Source organism: Schistocerca gregaria, chromosome X (genome assembly GCF_023897955.1).
Source record: "Schistocerca gregaria isolate iqSchGreg1 chromosome X, iqSchGreg1.2, whole genome shotgun sequence".
Classification (NCBI taxonomy): Eukaryota; Metazoa; Arthropoda; class Insecta; order Orthoptera; family Acrididae; genus Schistocerca; species Schistocerca gregaria.
In genome coordinates, this window is record NC_064931.1 from 616,853,551 (window position 1) to 616,865,297 (window position 11,747).

The window sequence follows — 11,747 nt, forward strand, 5'->3', positions numbered from 1 at the left end:
AAAAGGGGGGGGGGGGCTTAGAGCATCATTTACATATGAAGATTCTACAAGAATTTAGTGTTAAATACACCCGGCACCTCGCACTGTGTCTTTGAGACATACATCAGTGTCTTTCACGGCATGACATCATGCTTCTCTCAGTGTACCCATGCAAACTAGCTCGCATTGTAAAGATCGTGCATTGTCTCGGAGGACATGATAATTTTTCTGAAATGTATTTCGACGACAACGGATTGCATAATGCAAGGAAACAGAAGCCTGTCTTTGTTGTAGCATCCTTAGGACGCCCAGGTGGGAGAGCGTTTCGAGCAAGACCGCTGACTGGTAGAAGCGGTGAGGAATAGTTAAAATTTTAAAAGAAAAAAATTACAAAAATTATAAATGGATGTCAGAAGCACACGTAACAACAAACTGGAAAAAGATGGTTAAATTATTCCCAACGATACTGGGCTAAATCTGTGGGAATGAACCGTGCCAAAATGGCTAGGTTCCATAAAAAGATCAGCCAAGCGCTGGACGCCACAACTGAGAGCGTTAACGGAGTTCAGACAGGCGGAGGCCGCGAGCTGTGAATGTTAGACGTGTCGCCTTCTCGAATGCGCGAAGTAGTATACATTTGGTTAAATATACCATCCAATAATGAGCGAAGAAAAACAGGTGCAGTTCTTCTTGTGAAGGTGCGCCACGAACGATGTCAAAACTGAAACTTCCTGGCAGATTAAAACTGTGTGTGGCCGAAGTTAAGCTGTGAGGACGAGTCGTGAGTCGTGCTTCGTTAGTTTAATAGGCAGAGCACTTATCCGAGAAACGCAAAGGTCCTGAGTTCGAGTCTCGGTCCGGTACAGAACTTTAATCTACCAAGAAGTTTCATATCAGCGCAGAGTGAAAATTTCCTTATTGGTGTTAAAACTGATAACAAAAGGAAAACTGAATTGTAGATCACCTACCATAAGTCGGTAATGTGCCTGTAGATGAGGAGAGACGAACGTGAGCAAAGTGACTGTCATAGACGAGAACGGTTTTAATTGATTTCGATGATAATTGGCTGCAGTTTCGTGGCAGGGTTAAATAATAAACACTCATGCAGAGATATTCATTGAGAATAGGCGCGGCTCGCATTCTCACGCAGTTCGACTGAAGTGGGATCTGTATGGTTGATAACCTGAACAAAAGCGGCAATATAATTGCTTCAAGACTTTGAAACTATTCCTTACCTGCACTTAAATATGATTCTGGGTCGCGCAAGAATAACTGTACTTCTTACTATCACAGAGACACTTAAAAGTCACTTTCTAGGACACAGATCAAGAGTTTCGCGTTTTGGTTCTAGACTGTACAATCGGGCCCGACCGATCGCCGTAATATGCTCTGCCAATAGCGTCACTGAGTACGGTATGGAAGAGCAGGTGGTCAGCACATCGCTCTCCCGGTTGTTGTCGGGTTTCTTAACGTTGGAAGGATTCCGAGTGACGCTGCTGCTGGTATGCCGACAACGAGAAGACGCAGCCCAGTAGATCTTGGATCTGCGAGAAAACCTAAAAGACAACCCTGTGCCTAGTTATTCCAGGCGTAGTGCTTCACGTATCATCATCATCATCATCATCATCATCATTTAAGACTGATTATGCCTTTCAGCGTTCAGTCTGGAGCATAGCCCCCTTATGAAATTCCTCCATGATCACCTATTCAGTGCTAACATTGGTGCCTCTTCTGATGTTAAACCTATTACTTCAAAATCATTCTTAACCGAATCCAGGTACCTTCTCCTTGGTCTGCCCCGACTCCTCCTACCCTCTACTGTTGAACCCACGAGTCTCTTGGGTAACCTTGCTTCTCCCATGCGTGTAACATGACCCCACCATCTAAGCCTGTTCGCCCTGACTGCTACATATATAGAGTTCATTCCCAGTTTTTCTTTGATTTCCTCATTGTGGACACCCTGCCATTGTTCCCATCTACTAGTACCTGCAATCATCCTAGCTACTTTCATATCCGTAACATCAACCTTGTTAGTAAGGTAACCTCAATCCACCCAGCGTTCGCTCCCATATAACAAAGTTGGTCGAAAGATTGAACGGTGCACAGATAACTTAGTCTTGGTACTGACTTCCTTCTTGCAGAACAGAGTAGATCGTAGGTGAGCGCTCACTGCATTAGCTTTGCTACACCTCGCTTCCAGTTCTTTCACTATGTTGCCATCCTGTGAGAATATGCATCCTAAGTACTTGAAACCGTCCACCTGTTCTAACTTTGTTCCTTCTATTTGGCACTCAATTCGTTTATATTTATTTCCCACTGACATTACTTTCGTTTTGGAGATGCTAATCTTCATACCATAGTCCTTACATTTCTGATCTAGCTCTGAAATATTACTTTGCAAACTTTCAATCGAATCTGCCATCACAACTAAGCCATCCGCATATGCAAGACTGCTTATTTTGTGTTCACATATCTTGATCTCACCAGCCAGTCTATTGTTTTCTACATATGATCCATAAATAATATGAACAACAGTGGAGACAGGTTGCAGCCTTGTCTTACACCTGAAACTACTCTGAACCATAAACTCAATTTACCGTCAACTCTAACTGCTGCCTGACTATCCATGTAAAGACCTTTAATTGCTTGCAAAAGTTTGCCTCCTATTCCATAATCCCGTAGAACAGACAATAACTTCCTCCTAGGAGCCCGGTCATATGCCTTTTCTATAACTATGAAGCATAGATACAGTTCCCTGTTCCACTCATGACACTTCTCCATTATTTGCCGCAAGCTAAAGATCTGATCCTGACAACCTCTAAGAGGCCTAAACCCACACTGATTTTCATCCAATTGGTCCTCAACTAATACTCGCACTTTCCTTTCAACGCCGGCCGCGGTGGTCTCGCGGTTCTAGGCGCGCAGTCCGGAACCGTGCGACTGCTACGGTCGCAGGTTCGAATCCTGCCTCGGGCATGGATGTGTGTGATGTCCTTAGGTTAGTTAGGTTTAAGTAGTTCTAAGTTCTAGGGGACTAATGACCACAGCAGTTGCGTCCCATAGTGCTCAGAGCCATTTGAACCATTTTCCTTTCAACAATACCTGAGAAGATTTTACCCACAACGCTGATTAAAGAGATACCTCTGAAGTTGTTACAATCTTTTCTGTTTCCATGCTTAAAGATTAGTGTGATTACTGCTTTTGTCCAGTCTGATGGAACCTGTCCCGACTCCAGGGCATTTCAATTATCCTATGTAGCCATTTAAGACTTGACATTCCACTGTGTTTGATGAGTTCCGAGTTAATTTCATCCACCCCAACTGCTTTATTGCACTGCAATCTATTGACCATTTTCTCCACTTCCTCAAACGTGATCCTATTTCCATCATCATTCCTCTCCGATTCTACCTCGAAATCTGAAACGTTACTGATCGTATTTTCACCTACATTGAGCAACTCTTCAAAATATTCCATCCATCTGCCCGAGGCATCCACAGGATTCACCAGCAGTTTTCCTGACCTGTCCAAAATACTTGTCATTTCCTTCTTACCTCCCTTTCGAAGACTGCTAATTACACTCCAGAATGGTTTTCCAGCAGCTTGACCCAATGTCTCCAACCTGTTTCCAAAGTCTTCCAAAGATTTCTTCTTGGATGCTGCAGTTATCTGTTTGGCTTTGTTTCTTTCTTCAACATAACTTTCTCTGTCTACCTGAGTTCTAGTATGTAGCCATTTTTGATACGCCTTCTTTTTCCTTTTACAGGCTGCCTTGACTGTGTCATTCCACCAAGCTGTTTGCTTCATCCTACTTTTACACACTACTGTTCCAAGACATTCTTTAGCCATTTCTAGTACTGTGTCCCTGTACCTTGTCCATTCCTTTTCCAATGACTGTAATTAACTACACTCAACTAACTGGTACCTTTCTGAGATCGCTGCTATGTACTTGTGCCTGATTTCCTTATCCTGAAGTTTCTCCACTCATATCCTCCTACATATGGACCTGACCTCCAGCACTTTCGGCCTTACAATCCCAATTTCACCGCAGATTAAATAATGTCAGTGTCATCAAAGAATCCCCTGAATACACGTGTGTCCCTCACAGCCTTCCTGAATTCCTGATCTGTTATTATATAGTCAATGACAGATCTGGTTCCCCTGCCTTCCCAGGTATACCGGTGAATGTTCTTATGTTTAAAAAAGGAGTTTGTGATTACTAAGCCCATACTGGCACAGAAATCCAACAGTTCTTTCGCGTTCCTGTTGGCCTCCATATCCTCTCCATATTTACCCATAACCTTTTCATACCCTTCTGTTCGATTTCCAAACCTGGCATTAGAATCACCCTTGAGCAGTACACTGTCCTTGTCCTTTACTCTAACAACTACATCACTGAGTGCCTCATGAAAACTATCCATCTTATCTTTATCTGTCCCTTCACAATGCGAATATACTGACACAATCCTCATTTTCTTGATAGACACTGTCAAATCTATCCACATCAGTCGTTCGTTTACATACCTTACTGCAACTACGCTGGGTTCCATTTCTTTCCTAATGTAAAGCCCTACACCCCATTGTGCTATTACTGCTTTGACTCCTGACAGGTAGACCCATTTCCTATTCTTTCTCACCCCTTACCCGATTGTCACTAACAGCTAAAACGTCCAGCCACATCTTACTTGCAGCCTCTGCCAGCTCTACCTTCTTCCCAAAGTAGCCCCCATTGATATTAATAGCTCCCCATCTCATTACCATTTGTTTGCCAAGTCGTATCATAGGAGTCCCTGGTTTGTCAGTTAGAGGTGGGACTCCGTCACCTCCAAAGGTCCGAGGCATTTTGCTCTGATTGTTGCCAGCATCATACACTCCTGGAAATGGAAAAAAGAACACATTAACACCGGTGTGTCAGACCCACCATACTTGCTCCGGACACTGTGAGAGGGCTGTACAAGCAATGATCACACGCACGGCACAGCGGACACACCAGGAACCGCGGTGTTGGCCGTCGAATGGCGCTAGCTGCGCAGCATTTGTGCACCGCCGCCGTCAGTGTCAGCCAGTTTGCCGTGGCATACGGAGCTCCATCGCAGTCTTTAACACTGGTAGCATGCCGCGACAGCGTGGACGTGAACCGTATGTGCAGTTGACGGACTTTGAGCGAGGGCGTATAGTGGGCATGCGGGAGGCCAGGTGGACGTACCGCCAAATTGCTCAACACGTGGGGCGTGAGGTCTCCACAGTACATCGATGTTGTCGCCAGTGGTCGGCGGAAGGTGCACGTGCCCGTCGACCTGGGACCGGACCGCAGCGACGCACAGATGCACGCCAAGACCGTAGGATCCTACGCAGTGCCGTAGGAGACCGCACCGCCACTTCCCAGCAAATTAGGGACACTGTTGCTCCTGGGGTATCGGCGAGGACCATTCGCAACCGTCTCCATGAAGCTGGGCTACGGTCCCGCACACCGTTAGGCCGTCTTCCGCTCACGCCCCAACATCGAGCAGCTCGCCTCCAGTGGTGTCGCGACAGGCGTGAATGGAAGGACGAATGGAGACGTGTCGTCTTCAGCGATGAGAGTCGCTTCTGCCTTGGTGCCAATGATGGTCGTATGCGTGTTTGGCGCCGTGCAGGTGAGCGCCACAATCAGGACTGCATACGACCGAGGCACACAGGGCCAACACCCGGCATCATGGTGTGGGGAGCGATCTCCTACACTGGCCGTACACCTCTGGTGATCGTCGAGGGGACACTGTAGAGTGCACGGTACATCCAAACCGTCATCGAATCCATCGTTCTACCATTCCTAGACCGGCAAGGGAACTTGCTGTTCCAACAGGACAATGCACGTCCGCATGTATTCCCTTCAAACCACCCAACGTGCTCTAGAAGGTGTAAGTCAACTACCCTGGCCAGCAAGATCTCCGGATCTGTCCCGCATTGAGCATGTTTGGGACTGGATGAAGCGTCGTCTCACGCGGTCTGCACGTCCAGCACGAACGCTGGTCCATCTGAGGCGCCAGGTGGAAATGGCATGGCAAGCCGTTCCACAGGACTATATCCAGCATCTCTACGATCGTCTCCATGGGAGAATAGCAGCCTGCATTGCTGCGAAAGGTGGATATACACTGTACTAGTGCCGACATTGTGCATGCTCTGTTGCCTGTGTCTATGTACCTGTGGTTCTGTCAGTGTGATCATGTGATGTATCTGACCCCAGGAATGTGTCAATAAAGTTTCCCCTTCCTGGGACAATGAATTCACGGTGTTCTTATTTCAATTTCCAGGAGTGTATTTAAAGTATCGGGGAAGCAGGTTGCTAGCCTTACTTGCCTCGAGTCCCATTGAGTTTTACCCCTAACGGTTGAGGATTTGGTGGATTTGGTAGTCTACATCTACATGACTACTCTGCAATTCACATTTAAGTGCTTGGCAGAGGGTTCATCGAACCACAATCATACTATCTCTCTACTATTCCACTCCCGAACAGCGAGCGGGAAAAACGCACACCTAAACCTTTCTGTTCGAGCTCTGATTTCTCTAATTTTATTTTGATGATCATTCCTACCTATGTAGGTTGGGCTCAACAAAATATTTTCGCATTCGGAAGAGAAAGTTGGTGACTGAAATTTCGTAAAAAGGTCTCGCCGCGACGAAAAACGTCTATGCTGTAATGACTTCCATCCCAACTCGTGTATCAAATCTGCCACACTCTCTCCCCTATAACGCGATAATACAAAACGAGCTGCCCTTTTTTGCACCCTTTCGATGTCCTCCGTCAATCCCACCTGGTAAGGATCCCACACCGCGCAGCAATATTCTAACAGAGGACGAACGAGTGTAGTGTAAGCTGTCTCTTTAGTGGACTTGTTGCATCTTCTAAGTGTCCTGCCAATGAAACTCAACCTTTGGTTCGCCTTCCCGACAATATTATCTATGTGGTCCTTCCAACTGAAGTTGTTCGTAATTTTAACACCCAGGTACTTAGTTGAATTGACAGCCTTGAGAATTGTACTATTTATCGAGTAATCGAATTCCAACGGATTTCTTTTCGAACTCATGTGGATCATCTCACACTTTTCGTTATTTAGCGTCAACTGCCACCTGACACACCATACAGCAATCTTTTCTAAATCGCTTTGCAGCTGATACTGGTCTTCGGATGACCTTACTAGACGGTAAATTACAGCATCATCTGCGAACAGTCTAAGAGAACTGCTCAGATTGTCACCCTGGTCATTTATATACATCAGGAACAATAGAGGTCCCAGGACGCTTCCCTGGGGAACACCTGATATCACTTCAGTTTTACGCGATGATTTGCCGTCTATTACTACGAACTGCGACCTTCCTGACAGGAAATCACGAATCCAGTCGCACAGCTGAGACGATACCCCATAGCTCCGCAGCTTGATTAGAAGTCGCTTGTGAGGAACGGTGTCAAAAGCTTTCCGGAAATCTAGAAATACGGAATCAACTTGAGATCCCCTGTCGATAGCGGCCATTACTTCGTGCGAATAAAGAGCTAGCTGCGTTGCACAAGAGCGATGTTTTCTGAAGCCATGCTGATTACGTGTAAATAGATCGTTCCCTTCGAGGTGATTCATAATGTTTGAATACAGTATATGCTCCAAAACCCTACTGCAAACCGACGTCAATGATATAGGTCTGTAGTTAAATGGATTACTCCTACTACCCTTCTTGAACACTGGTGCGACCTGCGCAATTTTCCAATCTGTAGGTACAGATCCATCGGTGAGCGAGCGGTTGTATATGAGTGCTAAGTAGGGAGCTATAGTATCAGCGTAATCTGAAAGGAACCTAATCGTTATACAGTCTGGACCTGAAGACTTGCCCGTATCAAGCGATTTGAGTTGCTTCGCAACCCCTAAGGTATCTACTTCTAAGAAACTCATGCTAGCAAATGTTCGTGTTTCAAATTCTGGAATATTCCATTCGTCTTCCCTGGTGAAGGAATTTCAGAAAACTGCGTTCAATAACTCCGCTTTAGCGGCACAGTCGTCGATAACAGTACCATCGGCACTGCGCAGTGAAGGTATTGACTGCGTCTTGCCGCTTGTGTACTTTACATACGACCAGAATTTCTTCGGATTTTCTACCAAATTTCGAGACAATGTTTCGTTGTGGAACCTATTAAAGGCATCTCGCATCGAAGTACGTGCCAAATTTCGCGCGTCTGTAAATTTTAGCCCATCTTCGGGATTTCGCGTTCTTCTGAACTTCGCATGCTTTTTCCGTTGCCTCTGTAACAGCGTTCGGACCTTTTTTGTGTACCACGGGGGATCCGTTCCATCTCTTACCAATTTATGAGGTATGAATATCTCAATTGCTGTTGCTACTATATCTTTGAATTTGAGCCACATCTCGTCTACAATCGCATAGTCAGTTCGGAAGGAATGGAAATTGTCTTTTAGGAAGGCTTCTAGTGGCACTTTATCCGCTTTTTTAAATAAAATTATTTTGCGTTTGTTTCTGGTGGATTTGGAAGAAATGGTATTGAGCCTAGCTACAATGACCTTGTGATCACTAATCCCTGTATCAGTCATGATGCTCTCTATCAGCTCTGGATTGTTTGTGGCCAAGAGGTCAAGTGTGTTTTCGCAACCATTTACAATTCGTGTGGGTTCGTGGACTAACTGCTCGAAATAATTTTCGGAGAATGCATTTAGGACAATCTCGGAAGACGTTTTCTGCCTACCACCGGTTTTGAACAAGTATTTTTGCCAACATACCGAGGGTAGGTTGAAGTCCCCACCAACTATAACCGTATGAGTGGGGTATTTATTTGTTACGAGACTCAAACTTTCTCTGAACTGTTCCGCAACTGTATCATCGGAGTCTGGGGGTCGGTAGAAGGAGCCAATTATTAACTTAATAACTTAATAAGTATAACCTCCACCCACACCAATTCGCACGGAGTATCTACTTCGACTTCACTACAAGATAAACCACTACTGACAGACACAAACACTCCACCACCAATTCTGCCTAATCTATCTTTCCTGAACACCGTCTGAGACTTCGTAAAAATTTCTGCAGAACTTATTTCAGGCTTTAGCCAGCTTTCTGTATCTATAACGATATGAGCTTCTGTGCTTTCTATTAGCGCTTGAAGCTCAGGGACTTTTCCAGCGCAACTACAACAATTTACAACTATAATTCCGACTGTTCCTTGATCCAAGCACGTCCTGTAATTGCCAAGCACCCTTTGACATTGCAGCCCATCCCGCACTTTCCCGAGGCCTTCTAACCTAAAAAACCGCCCAGTCCACGCCACACAGCCTCCGCTACCCGTGTAGCCGCGAGCTGAGTGTCTTTGCCGTATGAGCACAAAGGTGACCACGACTCAGAATATGTCCGAGATGCCCAGCCTTCTTCCAAAGTAACTGGTAGCCCGACTGTCGGGACCACTTGCTTGGCCACTCATATGTTGCCCGTGGTTCATGAACTAGGACATGACTACAGGAACCCACATCCACTTCACATACTAAAGATTAAATAGCAAACGCCAAGTAACGCTTAAAACTGTAGAGAACTCAACAAACTAGTATTTCAGTACAGTCAGTCGGGCTAACTTCGTATCAGTTTTTACCATCTTTTGGAAATACTGGACACAAAATAAATTACACACAGCAACAGACAATGTAACATTTTACATCTGTAGAGCCTGAGTGCTTGGAAAAGTGAAAATGTGTACTAACTGTGTCCTATTGGAGCAAAATTTCAATTTTATTGCTGTTGCAAAGTTATACTGTCATTCAGGATAACTTTTGACCAGTCTTAAAAACAAAGAATTTTTCCTATGTCTAATGCTCTGGGTAAATTTGAATAGTGCCAGAATGTAATAAGGTGTTATAAGTAAAAATAAATATTGTTAATTCAGTACTGCAGGTTTAATTTGAAGTATAAAGATATTAGTATGGGCCTGCCATTGTTCAACTTAAATAACTGTTGCCAGAAGTTCTCTTCACAGCCAACGCAATAAAAAAATAGTAACAAGCCTAAGAGCTTATAGGAGGTTCGAAAGGCAACTATGTAGAAATCACAGAAGTAATGAAACTGTTACTTTTAGTACAAAATAATGCAAATAGGTGGAGCAGCAGTCATTTGAAACAAAAGCGTTAAGTTCTACAAAGATACCCTAACTCACAAAAAGTTAACCTGATTGACTGTACATTTTGTCGGAGACTCATACTAGAAGGTACCTGCTACTAATACTGCTACTTTGATAATCTCCTGAAAACTGGGGCGCTTTATAGTTAGTTTAGAATTGAGTTCAAATAGTTCAAATGGCTCTGAGCGCTATGGAACATCTGAGGTCAACGGTCCCCTAGACTTAGAACTACTTAAACCTAACTAACCTAAGGACAGCACACACATCCATGCCCGAGGCAGGATTCGAACATGCGACAGTAGCAGCAGCGCGGTTCCGGTTCATATGGTTCAAATGGCTCTGAGCACTATGGGACTTAACAGCTGTGGTCATCAGTCCCCTAGATTCAAATGGCTCTGAGCACTATGCGACTTCACATCTGTGGTCATCAGTCGCCTAGAACTTAAAACTAATTAAACCTAACTAACCTAAGGACACCACACACATCCATGCCCGAGGCAGGATTCGAACCTGCGACCGTAGCAGTCGCGCGGTTCCGGACTGCGCGCCTAGAACCGCGAGACCACCGCGGCCGGCGGAGCGCGTTTCCGGACTGACGCGCCTAGAACCGCTCGCTCATAACGGCCGGCTTAGAATTGAGACTGCAGTTTAGTTGCCTGCATAGGTATCCCAACCTATACAAGTATGAAATCGTCATCCGGGTTTTTGTAATCGTGTGAGCCCAGGTAGGTGGGAAGTTGCGTTGGCAGATTGGTTCCATAGTGTTACGTGAGGTTAGTTATTGTCGATAATCAGAGGCTTAAAGGGAAAATCCTTCTAGGTAGATTACATGTTGGAACCAGCAAACGAAAGGAAGAATACGTCAGAAGTGGGTGGCAGATGGGGTGCTGTCTGGCATCAGGGGTCTGAGAGGGAAAGATAGGGTGGTTGTAAATCTAGTGGGGTGCCTACGGCTAGCGTCGTATCTTTTACTTGTTTTGGCTTTGGACAGCAAAGACCGTACAGTCAACAGTAGTTACAAAAGGGCCATATTAACATAATCGCTATGTCCACAGTAGAGCAATAAAATATTTCAAAGGACAAACGTAAGTTCCTAATGTAAAATAAAAACACTAAAAGACGAAGACGAGACAGCCAGCAGAAGTTACAACAGTGCCACGGTAACATTAGCGCAATTTTCACAATAGAACAATAAACATCGCAGCTAGAAGCTCGCCAAGCGGACGTTTGCCAGCAGCGTAACCCTCGGAGAGAGTCTCTTCTTAGAAAATAAGTCTTGCAGGGCATAAATTCAAATCTTGCCAGGGGCGCTGATGACTGTAGCTGCTACGCCGCCTACGTCCCGGTGTCAGGCGGGCTCTAGGCGCGTCGCCAGCCTACGCTGAGATCTAAAGAATTGTACTAAAGTAATCACATGATAGATCACTTGCCTATTAGATCGTAAAGCAGTCTCTGGTAAATTACACCATCGAATTGGAAAGAGTGTTGGCCTCTCTGTTGATCTTGATTTGCGTTACAAGATGTCCGATTTGAAAATAGGAATAATTAGGGTACAGCCGCTGGTGATGTCGCACTATCAGTACCACATTTACTACAACCCCACTTGTAGATATCCTAAAGCTGACGTCCTGTC